This window comes from Mus caroli, chromosome 13 (genome assembly GCF_900094665.2).
Source record: "Mus caroli chromosome 13, CAROLI_EIJ_v1.1, whole genome shotgun sequence".
NCBI classification, from domain to species: Eukaryota; Metazoa; Chordata; class Mammalia; order Rodentia; family Muridae; genus Mus; species Mus caroli.
Window position 1 is genome coordinate 52,330,394 of NC_034582.1, and position 18,868 is coordinate 52,349,261.

General features: G+C 43.0%; 1 non-coding gene across 1 annotated transcript; it reads right to left on the reverse strand.

The window, feature by feature from the left end:
- Nucleotides 1-14,824: 14,824 nt before the first annotated feature.
- LOC115029156 lies at nt 14,825-14,953 on the reverse strand. Its single transcript, XR_003834722.1, has one exon. It is a non-coding gene; the product is annotated as a small nucleolar RNA SNORA17 (small nucleolar RNA).
- Between the last annotated feature and the right edge of the window lie 3,915 nt (nt 14,954-18,868).

The following is an 18,868-nucleotide window of genomic DNA, read 5'->3' on the forward strand; positions in this document are numbered from 1 at the left end:
AAAGGTCTTGAGTTCCATCCATAGCAACAGAGTGAAAGAGAGAGAGAGAGAGAGAGAGAGAGAGAGAGAGAGAGAGAGAGAGAGAGAACCAAAACCCAAACCCAGCCAAAACAACAATGAAAAGCATTAGTCCATCTTTGGTAAGAAAGAACTGGTCTTTGGATATCATAAATAGCGAATTTGCAAGGACCTCCTGGGACTAGCACTCCCTGGGCCTCCCCTGGCCCCACCCTTCCTCCCTTTCCCCAGCTGCACCCAGAGAACCAAGTGGGAGACTTTCATGACAATGGTGTCTTTGAACTCAAGTCAGTAATTGAGATTTGGAATCCCCTGTGCTGGGATAACATGCCAAATAGAGACTGTACTGCAGTCCTGTAAATCTAACATTAGTATGACAATCAACAAAAGAGAATTAAAAGGCCAGATCGAAATCTTGAACACAAGCAATGGATGTATCTGCAGAGCCCCGCTTTTATGCGGGGTGTGATTTATCATCTCACTTAACACCTCCACAGCTTTGTTTCTAGATGTCACAGAAAGGCTGCTTCTGAGGTCACAGGCAGTGTACACTGATGCCCGGCTTGGCTCCCCTGGAGTCTGGCTCCATCCACAGCCTTTTTCCTTACTCTCAGTGGAGAGACTGTCTGCTGGGTGTCCCTTCAAGAGCTCAGCAAGATGTGAACAATCCTGCAAGCACTGCTTCTACGGGCATCTGAAAGCTGCCGTTTTGCTATTGATTTCTAATTTTATTGCCTTCTGGTTATAGAACTCAGTGTTGTGGTATTGATCTCTTGGCACGAGCTTCTTTTGTGGCCCAGAACATTGTCAGGTTTTGCAAATTAGCCATATGTACTGGAGAAGGCCATGTTTGCTCTCTCAAAGGATGTCTGTCGTCAGATCAATACTGCTTATTTTGTTGCTGATTTTTTTTTATTGTCATACATTTCTCATTCACTTGAGCTATCGGTTCTGAGAGGCGTGTGTTGAAATACCCCGTGATGATTGCCTGATCAATTTCTCTTCTCGCTTCTCCTTTCTTGAAGCGTTTGGAGGTGGCTCTGGTGGCGTTTATACTCAATTAGAGTGGCTATGCTTTTCTGTTCAAGTTTTCTTTCATCGAGTCTTGATTTTATCCTTAAAGATGCAATTTGCTTTAGAATAATTTATTAAGCCTGTCACACCACCTTTCCATTAGCATGTTCTTCCCGTATCTGTCTTTACTAAACTTAAAATAAAATAAAAATAAAACCAAACCGCTGTGGGGCTGGAGAGGGGCTTGGTGGTTAAGACTGCAGACTGTTCTTGCTGAAGATCAGCTCTGGTTCCCAGCACCCACACTGGGCAGTTTACAGTATCCTGTAACTCCAGCTCCAGGGGGGACCCAACAACTTTTCTGGCCTCTGCAGACACCTGTACTTACACACACACACACACACACACACACACACACACACACACAGAAAGAGAGAGAGAGAGAGAGAATATATTATACAGCCCCCCCCAACTTTTGCATCTTTTGCAGTGGGGTGGAGGAATAGGCTTTGTCTGGTTTGGTGAGTGAAGCTAATTCTAAAATTTGCGAGGAGCAGCAAACCTCTCAATAACTAACATTCCCGGGGGAATATATGACGCAGGGATTGGGCTAGCAGATATCAGGATTTATTTTTAAGCTATCAGAGATAATACTGAGGTACTCATATACAGATAGAAAATAAGCTAATAGATCTAAATGAGTATATGTTTGACATACATAAACAACTCAGTTTCACACATAATTAGAATTTCACATTATAGGAACAATTCATGTTACCTTATGACCCGGTAATTCCATTCCTAGATATATAATGTAAAGAAATGCTTATTTCTGTGAGCCAGGAAACTTGTTTGTTTTTTATTTAATAGCAGAAATGTCTGTATTGCTAGAGATTGGGAATAACCATATGCCTGTCAACTGGGGAATTGACAGGTACATGCTGGCACAATTATATCTGGAAGCACTGATCAGAGAGTTCCCATACTCTCTTGCGGCTGCGGCTCCTGCGTCCTATGTCCCTGTCAAGGTTACTTCCCAGATACCATGTCTCTCAGTGGCTGCACTCTTTGTGGCCCTGGATTCCTGTGTGGATTTAAGAATCCCACTTCTCCACTCCTAGAACCTGTATCTGTTCCCACATCTGCTTGAACCACCATAGCAGCAGCTTCTACCTGCTCCACTTTGTGAAAATGTTTTTGCAACCACGACTCTCAGTGCATAGCAGGAAGAGGCTTAGATTCGTGGACAGAAGCAGCCATTATGTGCTCCCCCTGCATCTAACTCCCACAGTTCAGGATTCAGGAAACTGCCCAAGCCATAAAGCTTTGCCTGGGTTCAGCTGTTGCCAACCAACAATGCGTTCTTCCTTAAACTCTTTTACAGTTTTCTTTGTGTGTGCCATTTTTCTCTTAGTCAGGGAAGAGAAAGAAAATGCCATAATTCTAAAACTCTTCTCTCTTTAGATGTATCTGTTATGCCCACTCTGTGTGGCCATAGGGAGGGCATCTTTCGAAATATTTTCTCAGGGCGCCTCTCTGGACATGGCTGAGGAATTATTCATAGCTATCTGAAGAACTGAATGTAGACTTGTAGAAGGGACCAAGGACGAGAGTGGAGACTTTCCAAAGCCACCTGCAGCTATGGTAGTAAGCAGTCTAACCTGACACCTGACCCACGACCTCCTCCTCTTCCTCCTCATCCTTCTCTTCCTCTTCCTCTGTGCCCCACCTTTTCATCTTCTCTGTGTCCTCTCTGAGTTAAGGCTCTTTTAATGCACTGTACCTTTTTTTTTAAGATTTATTTTATGTATATGAGTACACTGTCACTCTCTTCAGACACACCAGAAGAGGGCATCAGATTCCATTAGAGATGATTGTGAGCCAGCATGTGGTTGCTGGGAATTGAACTCGGGACCTCTGGAAGAACAGTCAGTGCTGATAACCACTGTCTCTCCAGCCGGCACTGTACCATTCTTAACAGAAGCTCTGCATGCAGTTTAGGGTGTGTACATAAATCCCAGTTTGTGTTCTCTTTCTGGAGCCTCCCTCATTTCCATATGTCAGTATGTTTCTTCTAATCTATTTCTTCTGCTTCTTTTCTTTTTCCATGGAACACATAAAAAACCACCCTGAAGTATCTCCTGTTAATAGAAGCCTGCCTAAGGTCTGACACTGGCCACGGGTCTGTCTGCCTAGTTCTGTCTCTGATTCAGGCCTCTGGTCATGGATGGCTATCAGGGAAATCCCCAGTTTGGCATTCGATGCTGTGCAGACCATTCCTCCATGTGAAACTCCAGTATGAACCATTCTTAGTCAGAGCATGTGATGGTCAGAAATCCAAGAAACGAACTGCAAGCACCAAAAACAGAGATTCAACAGTAGCAGGAAACATGGCAGTCCAAGTTCCCGAAGCCAGTAATGAAAGGAAAACTTTAAGACTGAGGAAAATAAGACCCCAAATACAATGACATCAATGTGATCAACCGGAGTTGATTTAGAGTAATAAAATTAGTGCCAGCCTGGACTGCTGCTCTTGCTAAAAGTGGTCTCCTAAAGTGACTGCAAAATAGTGACAGTTCCAGTCATATGGAAGCAACGAGAATTTATCACCAGCTGACCTACATGGCAAGCAATGTCATAGGAAACCCCTCAGATGGAAGGATAGCAATTCTGCTGCAAGTCCTAACCACGCACCGGAAGAGAGTGCAACAAAGTACCACGGACAGATTTGCACATCTTTAAAGGCAATCTGATAGGCTATTTCTCCACAGGTGAAATGAGCCAATTCAAGCAAGATTAGAATATATTAAAAGTAGGGTTATTGGGAAGCTACTCTAGGGCGAGTCCACTGGCCCCAAGGATCAAGGACTGGGAAGTCACCATGGGGAGAGAGAAGCGGAGGGTGTGGGAGAGAAAGAGAGAAAGGTCCTACCTTCATACAGAGAGAAAAGACAAGAAAGATAGAGGGAGGGAGGGGAGTTTGAGACTGAAGTGTCTGGGATGTCTGGATTATTCAGGGAGGAGCCTCTCTGGGAAGAGCAACCCATTCTCTAGGCTGGAAAGTTCAGGGTTGGGGACAGGGGATGCCAGGCAGGGACTGACAGATTCTGGGAGAAACTGGAGGTCAGGTAAAATATGCACCCCAGTCCTTTGTTCCAGGGTCTGAAAACACATAGAGATAACCCCGCCCCCACCCAATGTGGTTGAAAGTTGAACTTTCATGGTAGTTATTGGTTTTGTGCAAATATGGAAATGCTAGGTGAGAGGTGAGAAACAGGTGTGAGCCATTGTCCCTGTGCCTGCAGGGAGTGGATCAGTGAACAGGTGCGAACCATTGTCCCTGTGTTCTGCAGAAAGTGCAGTAAAGCACAAACTAGGGGTGCTTCAGCCGGAACAAGCACTGAAATAACAGTTGTGCAGCTAATAATGCAATGAAGGAATGGAATGAACCCACAAAATACAGGACAAGGCACACAAGAGGAAAAGGAAGGAGAAATGGGGTAGATAGGAAGTAAACAACACATACACACACACAGTGGTGAGATGAATTAGATCTGGTATATCAGTTATCATTTTAAATGTTGATTTTTTTTTTGACCTGGGATTTCACAGTGTAGCTCAGGTTGGCTTCCAATCACTACAGCCTCATATACTGGTATTGCCCGTGCACAGCCCCGTCCAGCCAGACACTTGAGGTTTTAGTGAAAACCTTCTCTATGAAATCCATGCTCAGTGACTTTTTGATAAAGTCTAGCAACCGTCTGAAAAACAGAAAACCAATTTTGCATAAATTCCTGGAGCTTAGGAAGAGGGCCAGACTTTCTTATGAATTGTGTGAGGTCAGTGTTAAGCCAAGAGTGAAACTAGAGGCAAAAATCATACAGGGTCATTACAGGAAAGAAAAACTATATGCTGATACCCCTCATGAATATGCATATAGTTTATGCAAATTTTAATCAAATTATACTCACAGTATCTAGAAGGAAAGCTATAAGTTGTGAACAGGATCTTTATCTTTTTGAAGTTGATTTATTGTCAAAAATCCTTGTGCAGATTGGAGGATTCTTGGTGATTGACAGTGTTTGTCACTCTCACAGAGGATCTGTGAAATCCCCAACTCCTGGAACAGATGTCTCATAACTGTCTGTGACTCCAAACTCCACGGGATCCAACACACTTTTTCACCATCCTCAGGTTCTCTGTGTGTGTGTGATCCTAATGCTTGCAAAAAGAAACACAATTAAAAACTAAAACTTAAACCAATGCCATAAATCATAAAGTAAAACTGAAAACTGAAAAATAAAATCGACTCAATGTATGAGAAAAATAATATATATTTGAAATCCAAAAACATATTCCTGATTACAAACTAAACTTTCCCTAAGCATGGAAATGAAGCCGAGCTTCCTTACATGAAAAAGGGTCTGCAGAAAGCAGGCAGTTATACTGAAGGGTCAAACAGAGCAAAAGGAATTCTCGGTGAGAGTGGTACAATGCTGCCCATCAGACATTCTAGCCTGTGCAAAGAGGCAAGACAAAGAAATGAGGAGTGTCCATACTGGAGAGTAAACACAAGCATCTTTATCCACAGAGAGTCTAATCCTTGAAGAAAACCCAATGACATTTTCCTTAGGACTTTTAAGTGTCATCAGAAAACAGCGATAATTAATATATGTGAAGCCACCACCAAGACAAACAGGCCAGAAAACTGGGACAGGACAGATAACCAGGAGATAGACCTGTGTGTGTGTGTGTGTGTGTGTGTGTGTGTGAGAGAGAGAGAGAGAGAGAGAGAGAGAGAGAGAGAGAGCTTTGACAGAAGTGCCAAGGCAGTCCACTGGAGACATGGTCATCAACAGAACAAATCCCAAATGACCAAGGCCTTCACACACAGCTGATTTAAGTAAAACAGTCCACAGGCCCATGTGCAAAGTCTGGTAACCATTCTCAGGGTAGATGGTAGTTTCACAGAAGGGAAAATGAAACTAATAGAGATTGAGTAACTTGCCCACATTTGTATAGATTTGCTATTAAACTAGGATCCAACCCTATTTTTGATGCCAAACTTTTTTTTTCCTATTGCCTAATATCTTGATATCTTTGGACTCTAGCCATGATCTCTTAGAGGATGAAGGAAGGAAGGAAAGAAAGGAGGAAAAAGCAAGGTAAGATAGGAAGGAGGGATGGAGGATACAGGATAGTTACCTTTAAGCCTTGAGAATTTTCTCTGAAATAATGCCTGGGGAGTTTCCTAGGGGACATCATGATTCCCATGACCAATGCCAGTCAACTGGACACCCTGCTTGGTGTCTCTGAGGCTGTGATCATTTTTTCTTACACAACTGTTAATATTCTTTCCGTGTCTTTCTAGAATGTGAGTATGTGAATAGAACCTTTAGCTTAAAAACACGAGAGCAAATCATCACACTTCACTAATGAATGCCTAGCATTTCTCTCAAATGCAAAGTCCTCACTGAGTGCCTTCACTGGTACTGACCTGTTTATCCTGTAGGATTGCTAAGATGCAGTTCCTGGCACCTTTGCTATTCTTAAAACACAGGAAGAAAGTGAAACTCCATTCAATAAGTTACTTTCCCAAAATAACTTATGTTGCAAGTTGAAGGATACATCAACACAGGAAAAAAGTGAAACTCCATCGAATAAGTTACTTTTCCAAAGTTGTCACAAGTTGAAAAATACACCAGGAGTAAACCTGTCCAATTCCTGCATATGCTTCTGTTGGGACTGCCCTTCAGCATCTCAAGGGCTGTTCAAACAGCTTCTGGTATGAAGCTATTCTAGCTGGCTCTGACTCCAGCTGGCTCTGATTCCAGCTGACTCTGATTCTAGCTCCTGGCTTTCACTGTGAAAGTTTATTGGTTTTCCCAAACCCTAACAATTTTCCAATGAATCTCCACCAACCTTCGAAGACACCATAGGCTCCCCAGGGTGAGACCAGAGACACTGGCTTGATTAGGCAGAGTTACCTCGGTGAGGAGAGGTGAGACAGGAGTGACCAGGTGGGGATTATTGATTTTTATCAGTGCCAGGATGGATTAGCGAACAGAGCTGAGGCACAGCATCTCTGGCAGTGGGTAGAAAATGGTGCCAGTACTTCCAAATGCATCCCGTGCACAGCCCCTGCACTGAGTAGGTCTTAGACTAGAGGAAAAATGGCGGAGCTTCTTCTCCCTTCCCTTCTTTCAGGAGCCCAGATTCTACAGCAGCTGTCTCCTGCTGTTTCCAAAATTGAATCCAATTTCTCAAATATTAAAACACAGAGTGTCACCACAATTGATAATTAGTATCACTCCCCATAGCTTTGATATGAAGTATCTCTCAAAAAAACTCCCATATTCAAGACTTAGTCATGGGCCAATGGAACCAGCAGGAGGTGGCAAAACCAGCAGGGCATGGGTGATCACCAGGGACATACATGCCTCTGAAACAGATATCAGGACTCTGATACTTTTTTCTCTGTCTCTATTGGCTTCTGGGTAGAGAGCTTTTCTCCATTAAACCATCTGGCTACAGGGTCCTGCCTGACCATCAGCCCCAAAGCAACAGAGACAGACAAACTTGGGCAGAAATCTCAAACCCTGAACCTAAATAAATCTTCCCTCTTTTAAGTTGTTTGTTTCCAGTATTGGTGACAGTGTCAGGAAGCTGACTAAACGCTTTCACTGAAAGCGTGAAACACTTTTGTTGGAAGTGCTGCAGGGCATGAAAGTTGAATTACCTGATGTAGGATGGGAAATGCTCCTTCTCAAACTCCCTGTTGGCTTTGATAGTTGGCTTTGAGCTCATTCTTTTTTAAAAATTATTATTCCAATTTAAGTGTATGCATCTGTGTGTCTGTGTGAGGGGCAACAGGGGTCAGAGAGGGCATGGGGTCCCCTAGAGCTGTGGAGTTGAGGGCCGTTGTGAGCCCTCGAATGTGGGTGCTAGGAAGTGAACCCCACTCTCTGCAAGAACAGCAAGCACTGTTTTTCTGCTCCTCCTACTTCCTCCCCACTTGCCCTCCCTTCGGACTTACTCCCTGTCCATCTCTTGTTAGAAAAGAACAGATTTCTAAGAGATGATAACCAAACATGACGAAATAAAATAAAATAGGATAAAATGAAAACCATCATATGGAGATTGGACCAAGGCACCCAACTGAAGGGAAAAAAGCCAAAGGGAGGCACAAGAATTAGAGACCCACTCAGGAGTCCCACAAAAAAAATTCTAAGCTGAAAGATTTTATCTATCTATCTATCTATCTATCTATCAATCTGTGTGTGACTCCTGCGCAGAGGGCCTGGCGCTCACTGTTTCAGTCTCTCTGGGTCCATGTGAGCCTTACTCAGTGATTCTGATGCTCTTGTTCTCCTAGTGTCCTCTATCCACTCTGGCTGTTCCAGCTCCTCTTCTGCGGGGTTCCTCAAGCTCCGAGGGGAGGAGATGAATGCAGACATCTCATTTAGAGGAGCTGTTTGTTCCAAGGACTGTCTAGATACAGTCTGGCTGTGGGTCTCTGCTGCTGTTCCCATCTACTGTCTGGTGGTGGCTGAATAGAGCACTTATCTATGTGTATGGCGGAATCTCATTGGGAGATTAGTAGTGTTTGGATCTATCCTAGATCTCTGTGCCATCCAATCTGTGGATCCTGGTCTTAGTCTTGGGTATGGGTTTCATTCTCATGGAGTGGGCCTTAAGTCATACCAGGCATTGTTTGGCCACTCCCACAAGTTCTGTGCTAGGTTGGTGGCTCTAGCATATTTCACAGACAGGACAAACTGGAGGTCAAGGGGCTGTGGCTGGGTGGATGTTTACGTATCTCTTTTGGTTGTCTGCAGAGGACCTCCTGGCACCCATGAATGTGGGGGTGAAGCTTTCACGTGGGCACTAGCTTGACTTCTCCAAGTTGAGTGTGGGTGTTGTCCTTGGCAATGGGGCCTTGCTGTCACTTTGCAGGGAGTCACCCATTGTCATAGGAACAGCCTGGGTTGTTCGGGAATTTCCATGGGACCCTTGAACAACAACTCAATTGAATGCAGCCAAGTCCTGGTACTGGAAGCCTCGTTCGGTGACAAGAAATGTCTAGTTGGGAGTCCATATCCCCCATCATTAGGAGAACTCATTAGAAATATTTTCATATAGTTCAGAAAGTTCCACTGCACTGTTTCCATACCATCCCTCAGATGCCCCTCAAATCTAGATGTCTCTTCTCACATTCCATCCCGCAATCCTATCTCCCCTCTCCCTCCCCACCTGATCCTCTGTTCCAGTTCCCACCTGCCCCGAATCCACCCATAAAGTCCATTTCCCTTACCAGGAGATCTATGTTCCTCTCCCCACCCCAGTTTCTTTATCCAAACCTAGCCTCTCTGGGTCTATGGATGGCAGGTTGGTTATTATTTATTTATTTATTTAGTGGCTACATGCCATGTTTATCTTTCTGGATCTGGGTTACTCTTGTGCACGCCCGACTCGCCACCGCACATGTTTATTGGGAGAGCTTGATTGCAGAGGAGAAGAGACCCCAAGCCCAGAACTGGTGCTGCTTATATAGGCCTAGGAGAGGCGTGTCTCACACCTGGATTGGTTATGCTTACCACCTCATTTGCATGTCTCACATTTGATTGGTTAACATGTCTCTCATCTGATTGGTTAACATGTCTCTCATCTGATTGGTTAATATGTCTCTCATCTGATTGGTTAACATGTCTCTCATCTGATTGGTTAATTCTCAAAACCTCATCTTGGCAAAAAATTTTACTGCATATGCCCACAATGGATGTCTACCCAAACTTATGCGTGGTGGCCAGTGGTAGCCAGGGCCACCCTGCAATGGCACATGTGGCTTCCCACAGGTTACCTCACTCAGGATGAGTTTTTCTAGTTTCATCCTTATGCCTGTTAATTTCATGATGTCAATTTTTAAGAGCTGAGTAAATGCTCCATTGTGTAAATGTACCACATTTTCTTTATCCGTTCTTCTGTTGAGAGACATCTAGGGTGTTTCCAATTTCTGGTGTTTCTGGATATTATGAAGAAAGCAGCAGTGGACACTGAACAAGTGTCCTTGTGGTAGGATGAAGCGTCTTCTGGGTATATGCCTAAAGGCATAGCTGAATCTTCAGGTATGCTGATTCCCATCTTCTTGAAGAAAGGCTACACTGATTTTAATAGTGGCTGTACACGATATAAGTTTACTGGCAAGAGGTGAATGTTTTCCTTACCCCCTATCCTCACCAGCATGAGCTGTCACTTGTGTTATTGATCTTATCCATTCTGTCAAATGTAAGATGGAATCTCAAAGTAATTTCGATTTGCATTTCCCTAATGGCTAATGATTTTGAATATTTAAGTATTTCTTAGCCATTTGAGTTCCTACTATTGAAAATTCTATTTAGATCTGTACTCTATTTTGAATTGGACTATTGTTTTTTTAAAATCTAGTTTCTTGAGATACACAAACACACACACATATGTGTGTGTGTGTGTGTGAGTGTGTGTGTGTGTGTGTGTGTGTGTGTTGGATATTAGTCTCTATTGGATGTGGATTTGGCAAAAACCCTTTACCATTCAGTAGGCTGTCATTATGTTTGAATGATGGTGTTCTTTGCCTTATAGAAGCTTTTCAGTTTCACGAGGTCACATTTATTAATTGTTGATCTTAGTGCCTATGTTATTGGTATTCTGTTCAGTAAATCCTCTTCTGTGCCAAAATGTTCAAGGCTATTCTCCACTTTCTATCAGGTTCAGTGGATCTGATTTTATGTTGAGGTCTTTGACCCACTTGGACTTGAGTTTTATGCAGGATGATAAATATGGACCTATTTGCATTCTTCCACATGCAGCTGTCCAGTTAGACCAATACCATTTGTTGAAGATGCTGTCTTTTTTCCAGTGTGTATTTCTAGCTCCTTTAGAAAAATCAGGTTTTGTTAGGTGGATTTATGTCTGGGTATTCAACTTGATTACATTAAGCAGTGTGTCTGTTTTTATGCCAATATCATGGTTTATTACTACTACTACTATTATTATTATTATTAATTACTAAAGCTCTGTAGTACAACTTGAAATCAGCAATGGTGAGACCTCCAGCAATCCTTGTATTGTTCAGGATTGTTTTCACTATCCTGGGTTTTTTGGTTTTCCATATGAAGTTGAGAATTGTCCTTTCACTGTCTGTAAAAAATTGTGTTGGAATCTTAAAGGGAATTGCATTTAATCTGTAGATTGTTGTTGGTAGGATGAGCGCTTTGGCTATGCTAATCTTACAGATGCCTGGACTTGGGAGATGTTTCCATCTTCTGAGTTCTTCTTTAATTTCCTTCCTTAAAGACTTGTTTTGTTTTGCTTTGCTTTGTTTTGTTTTGTTTTCCATACAAGTATTTCTCTTGTTTGGTTAGAGTTACTCCAAGTTATTTTATACTTTTTGAGGCTCTTGTCAAGGGGGTTGTTTTCTTGACTTCTTTCTCAGTTCTTTTGTCCTTTGTAGATGGGAGAGCCACTGATCTTTGGGAGCTAACTTTGTATCTAGTTACTTTGCTGAAAGTGTTTATCAGCTATAGGAGTTCCCTGGTGGAACTTTTAGGGTTACCAATGTATACTATCATATCATCTGCAAATATCTTCTTCCTTTTCAATATGTATCCCCTTTGATCTCTTTCAGGTGTCTTATTTCTTTAGCTAAGACTTTGAGTACTATATTGAATAGAGAGGGTAGACAATCTTGTCCCTGATTTTACTGGAATTGTTTTGAGTTTCTCTCAGTTTAATTTGATGTTGGCTATAGGCCTGCTGTAAACTGCCTTTATTATGTTTAGGTATGTCCCTAACATCTCCTGGACTTTCATCATGAAGTGGTGTTGGATTTCGTCAAAGGTCTTTCTGTTTCTAATGAGATGATCATGGTGTTTTTTTTTCTTTCACTTTGTTTATATGGATTACATTCCTTGACTTTTTTTCACATTGAACCATCCCTGCATCCCTGTTAGATTATGGTGGATGGCCATTTTGATGTGTTCTTGATTCAGTTTGTGGCTATTTTGTTGGGTATTTTTGCATCCACGTTCACAGGAGAAGTTGATCTGTAGTTCCCTTTCTTTGTTGGATCTTTATGTGATTTGGGTAACAGGGTTTCTGCACTAAAACCATCTGGCCCTCGACTTCTTTTGATTGGGATACTTTTAATGACTACTTCTATTTCAGTAGGGGTTGTAGGTTTATTTAAATTGCTTATCTGCTTTTGTTAAGTGGTACCTACCAAGAAAAATTATCCATTTCCTTTCGACTTTGCAAGTTGGTGGAGTACAGGACTTTAAAGTTTGTCCTTAGGGTTCTCTGGATTTCCTTGGTGCCTGCTGTTATGTCCCACTTTTGTTTTCTGATTTTGTTAATTTGTATCTCTGCCTTTTAGTTTTGATTTTGTTTGTTTATCCTGTTGGTTTTCTCAAAGAGCCAACTCTTTATTCCACTGGTTCTTTGTTTTGTTCTCTTTGTTTCTATTTTATTGATTCTAGCCCCCGAGTTTGATTATTTCTTGCTCCCTACTCCTCTTGCCTGCTAGTCCTTCCATTTGCTCTAGGTGTGCTGTTAAGTTGCTAGTGTGAGATCTCTCCAGTTTGTTATGTAGGCACTATGAACTTGCTTCGTAGAACAGCTTTCACTGTGTCCTGTAAGTTTGGGTATGCTGTGCATTCATTTTCATTGAATTCTAGGAAGTCTATAATTTCTTTCTTTCTTTCTATCTTGACCCAGTTCTCATTCAGTAGGGAGTTTTTCAGTTTCCATGAGTTTTTGAGCTTTCTATCATTTCTGTTGTTGTTGATATTCAGCTTTAATCCACAGTGGTCTGATAAGATGCAGGGAGTGAGTGACTTCAGTTTTCTTTTATCCGTTGAGACTTGCTTTGTCTGAGTATGTGGTCAGTTGGTGCAGAGCAGAAGGTATATTCTTATTCGTTTTGTGTTTGGGTAAAATGTTCTATAAATATCTGTTACATCCATTTGGTTTATGGCATTTGTTAGCTCCAGCATTTAGCTCTTGTTTTCTTTTGTCTCAATGACCTGCCTATGGGTGATAATGGGGTATTGAAGTCTCCCACTATCAGAGTGTAAGGGTTAATATGTAATGTGAGCTGTAGTAAATAGTGTTTCTTTTACGACTGTAGAGGTCCTGCATTTGGGGAATAGATATTAAGAATTCAAATGTCATCTTGGTGGACTTTTTCTTTCATGAACATATAGTGTCCTTCCTTATTTCTTTTTATTGGTTTTGATTTAAAGTGTATTTTATTAGATATTACAATGGCTACAACAGCTTGATTTTAGGTCCATTTGCTTGGAATATCTTTTTTTTTTAAACCCTTTACCCTGAGGTAGTGTCTATCCTTGATGTTGAGGTATGTTTCTTGAATGCAACAAAAGGATGGATTCTGGTTTTGCATCCATTCTGTTAGTCTGTGTCTTTTTTTTTTAATTACTATTCTTTGTTTTGATTTTTTAAAAAAAGCTTTTTATTGGTTCTTTGTGAATTCCACATCATGGACCCCAATCCCACTCATTTCCCCTTCCCCTCATACCTGCCCTCTACCTTTGAAGCTCCCCCCTCAACAGAGTTAAAAAAAAAACTTACTGTGAAAAATGTAGTAAGTCACATTATGTCCCAGAGCAAACCCTTTGTCCACACCTCTTTACTTGCAAGTGTTTATTGCAATGACTCTTTGTTCTGGTTTGAGGTCTTTGGCTTCTGCTACTCTATCAGTGCTGGAACCTCATTGGGACTCCTCTCAGATATTCTGTTGTTGCCCTTTGTCATGGAGATCCTGTAGTCTTGCATTTGTGAGACCAGTCCCTTCATGCACTCCAGCAGTTCATCAATGGGGTAGATGTTGGTTGAGCCAATTCAAGACCTTGGATCTGGGCCTGAGAGGATATGAGCTGGTCAGCCTACTGGCTCTCCAGCTCTTATGCCCTCATGACTGGCTCACCAGCAACCCTGCTACCAGGGCCATCTCTATCCTGCTGCTCAGGAAAGATGCAGGGCCAACTCTCCTGAATGTTGCAGCTGGTGAGGAACATGGCCAGTTCTCCTACTCTTATCACCCAGGGGGCCAGCTCCCCTGCCTGCCATAGATGACAAAGGATGCAGGAGGGGCAGGGGCAGGTCTCCTGCTCTCATGCCTTCAGGGCCAAATCTCTCATGATGTTTCCAGGTAGCAGCACACACCCAGAATGTCTGCCTGGCCTTTGGTGGTAATAGATCCTTGCTGTTTCAAGGCCACAGACCCATTTATGAACCCTGATGACAACACAGGCCAGAGCCCTACCATGGTCCCAGGTGGCATCACTGACTACTCACATCAGGCTGTTCCTCGCTACCCGTTCTGCTTCTCTTCATGTGCCCACATACTTCTGTTTCTCTTTCTCTTCATTTCTCCACCACTTACTCCTCTTAGTAGTGCCCAGGGTCTCTGAGTGTCTTGGATCATCTCTGGAGTGGTCTCATGAGTGCTATGCCCTGTTCATGCATTATGGCACTGGGCAAGGGCCACCTCTGCATGGTCTGATATCCCCCAACTCATGGCCTGCATGGCACTGTACTGGTAGTCATCTCAGGCTACATTCTGGTCTGGGCCCCATGGTGCCTATCTGGTGTTCATCTCCAGTTTGCTCCTTGCCCAGGGCCCCAGGACCCAGGTGGGGTTCTTCTAGTCTCTGACTTGCTCCTTGTCCTGGCAGCCCATTGGGACCTGCCTGGTGCCAGACTGGTGGTCATCTCAGGCTCGGTCTTTTCAGGGAATATTAGATTACTAATATTCAGATGTTGCTAGACCAGAGCACCAAGCATAGACACAGCCTCTCCTCTCTGCCACCTACTGACAAACATGTGACATAGCAGCCAAACATGCAGTGCCTCTAGGGATGTTTTATTATTGGTGAATTTTCTCTCTCTCTCTCTCTCTCTCTCTCTCTCTCTCTCTCTCTCTCTCTCTGTGTGTGTGTGTGTGTGTGTTTTACTGGTGAGTTAAGACCATTGATATTGAGAGAGATCAGTGATCAAGGATTGTGAATTCTTGTTATGTTGTTGTTGTTGTTGTTGTTGGTGGTGGTGGTGGTGGTGGTGGTGATGGTGATGGTGGTATGTGTGTTTCTCTTCTTTGATTTCATGGGAGTAGTGTACCTCCCTAAATTGGAATTTTTATTTTAGCACCTTCTGTAGAGCTGCATTTATAGATATATATTACCTAAATTTGTTGTTTTCATGAAGTATTTTATTTTCTCAATAGATGGTTATTAAAAGTTTTGCTGGATATCATAGTATGGGCTGACATCTGTGGTTTCTTAGAGTCTGCAGCACATCTGTCCAGACTCTTCTGATTGTTAAAGTCTCCATGGAGAAGTCAGGTATAATTTGATAGGTCTGTCTTTATATGTTACTTGGTCTTTTTTCCCTTTCAGCTTTTAATATTCTCACATTTTTCTTTATGTTTAGTGTTTTGATTATTATGTGCCAAGGGGATTTTTCTTCTGACCCAATCTATCTGGTGTTCTTTATGTTTTTTGTACCTGTATAGGCAACTCCTCCTTTAGGTTAGAAAATTTTTCTTCTAAGGTTTTGTTGAAAATATTTTCTGGGCCTTTGAACTGAGCAGCTTCTTCTTCTTCTTCTTCTTCTTCTTCTTCTTCTTCTTCTTCTTCTTCTTCTTCTTCTTCTTCTTCTTCTTCTTCTTCTTCTTTTTCGTCTTCATATATTGCTCCTAGGTTTGGCATTTTCATATCATTCCAGATTTCCTGGATGTTATGTTTCAGGAGTTTTTTAGATTTAACATTTTCTTTGACTGATTTACCCATGTGTTCTATGGTGTCTCCAGTGCCTGAGATTCTCTCTTCCATCTCTTGATCAAGCATGCCTTTGCCGTTCCTGTTTACATTCCTAAAATTTTCATTTCCAGAATTCCCACAGTTTGGGAACTTATTGACTTATTGGTTAATTGAGAATGTATTGATTCTATTTCTATTTTCAGGTCTTGACAGGTATATTTGTTTCCTTATGCTGTTCTGTTCTTCTGGACTTTTTTTTTTTTTAGTTTTTTGAGACAGGGTTTCTCTGTGTAGCCCTGGCTGTCCTGGCACTCACTTTGTAGACCAGGCTGGCCTCGAACTCAGAAATCTGCCTGCCTCTGCCTCCCGAGTGCTGGGATTAAAGGTGTGCGCCACCACGCCCGGCTCTCTTCTGGACTTTTATAAGGAATATATCACTTTCCTCTTTAAGGATCCCTATCATGTTATACAGGTGGTTTTAAGTTTTATTTTTTTGTTTGTTTTGTTGGTCTGTTTTGTGTTTCATCTATGTTGGAATAGTCAGGGCTTGCTTGGTAGGACAGATGGGCTCTAGTGGAGACACATCACCCTGACTGTTACTGATTATGTTCTTATGCTGGTATCCAGGCATCTGGGATTGGTGTGATTATAGGTCTAGGAGCTGAGACCTGGATTTGTCTTTGTTGGGTGAGTGTTTTGTTCCTTGGTTTCTGTTCTTTTTCTGGGCATTCCCAAGAATGTGACAGTTGTATGTTGCCTAGTAGGAAATTTTCTTTGCACAGATGGTTGTGGCCACTGGGGGTTCCAGGTAAAATGTGTTTTTGGGTATTGGGAGCTGACACTTAGGAATGGGGATAGGTAAAAGTCTGAAGAGTTTACAGTATGGAGGAGGTCAGCATGTCCACTGAGGACCTGTTCATTTTGTATCTTTGGAATTGGAGGAGATGTGAAGAGAGGTCACCCCAGAGGATCAACTATAGAACTGGGGATGAGACTTGGAGTTGGATCTAGAAGAGCAGAGGGAGAGAGGGAAATCTATAGGCAACCTACCTACTTCCCTTATAGGAGTGGTTGGTCTGTGGGTCAGCAGGGAGTGCCTGCCAGAGCTGGGGGCTGGGATAAAGCAGCAGGCTGAGAAGGGGAGGTTAGAAGGGGAAGCTCTGTGGGATCCACAGGAGATGTGGGCCGCAGCAGCTGTTCTGTTGCAGAGCTAGGGATGAGACTGGAGGATTGGGTCTGGGGAAACAGAGCAGCAAGCACTCTTAACTGCCAAGCCATCTCCTTAGCCCCGAGGTCCACATATTTTACAAAAGACAAATTCAATATTCTCCGTGTTAATTTGGATAGATCTCACTCTTTTATTTATACCATTTATTTGCAATGATGTAATCTGTATGACTCATCTGTTGAACATACATATTGGAAATTGAACATTTTGGTGGTACTTCCCTGTGCACACTCACTTCAGCATCTTATGAAATTAGAAGCAAAACTTGGTGCTATTTTTGGCAGCATCGTGCCCAATGCTTTGTGACGAGGTATGAAGTGGAGAGGGCTCACTGGTTTGAAGTAGGGCCGAGTCCTCTGACTGAAGAATCTAGGTGAGGATCTGGGGCTATCTGGGACTAGGTTGAGTCTTAGAGGTGATAAAGGATTTATGAGTGAAGGAGGTGGGGCCCACCTAGGCCATCTGCCTTCTCTGTGCCCATGGGTGGGCCACTGACCCTTTGTGTTCTTGTGAGGTGTCTCACTGGAAAACCCTGAGCCTCCTCAGGTGCTGTTCCAGAACTTACTTACCTTGGTCCGCTGTCCTCTCTGTATTATAGCAAGGGTCAGTAAATATTTGTTTGAGTCCTAGGGTCCCTGATGAGACAGAAGGTCTCAGAGTGTGGGATAAGAGTTTAATTCTTTCAAAGTACAAACAAGTCTTAAAGGAAGACCCTGTCCTAGATGACCAAGACAATGAGCATCGCTAGGGATGCAGTGTCTAGTCACCAGGGCTCAACAGGGGGCTTTGTTTTGTTCTGGAACAATGTGGTAAATGAATAACTCTAAGGGATGAGTCACTGGCTCAGACTTCTACGGCCTGGGGTGAGGGGTGTGTGTGTGTGTGTGCTGGAGTTCGTGCATGTATAAATGTGTGCTCCTTGCATGCCTCTTCATTCTTCTCCAAGGACTATCCAAATGTGTCTTCTCTCTGGTCTCTTCCATATCTGGTGTGTATCTCTCTATTCGGTCAACCCATCCCTAGGTGTGGGTGCTGGGTTGGAGCTGGGGTACCTCAGCCCCAATAGATGAGAGCTGCAAGCTGGCAAGCAGCAAAGAAGGCATACGGATAATTTCACAAAGTCGGTTTCACTACAGTAAGGGAGCCATGACAGGCATGTCTTGATTAATTGTCAAGTGAGTTATGCTGACGAACAGTGTGCTCTGGAGGTGCAAAACAGGAAGGCAGGGAAGGATCTGTGGAGAATGTGGGAATTGAAGAGGGGTTTGGAGCCTGGAAGGATGCTAAGCTACCTGAAAGGAAGCCAGAGAATGCAGGCAGCCTGAGGAAAAGCTTGGAAGGATGACGCCAATGCCCATGGTTAGCAGGCTTTAGGGAAAGAGGCTCCATGTGAAAGGGACTTTCCCTCAAGAAGGGTTGGCGTTCAGACATCATTAACATCAGGGATAATAGCGGCACCGTGACACACAACAGTTTATTGAACACAAAATCCTAGCTGAATACTGAGCTGAGCACATGCTAATCACAATCTCAGTTAATTCTCATAAAGCCTCACAGAGGGCTTCCGAGATTAAACAAAGGGAATCCCCCAGGGTAAACAGGACCTTCTGGGAGCACAGCGCAGGGCAACTTAGAACCTTGCTCACCTGGCAGGGGAAGCCATCATTACATTTCCCAGGTATAAGCTATGGTTCAAGTCCTGCACTAGGGTATAATGTATGCATTGACTTGCTTTTTTTTTTAATGTTCTTCTTTTCATTTTATGTATATTAGTGCTTTAGCTGCATGCATG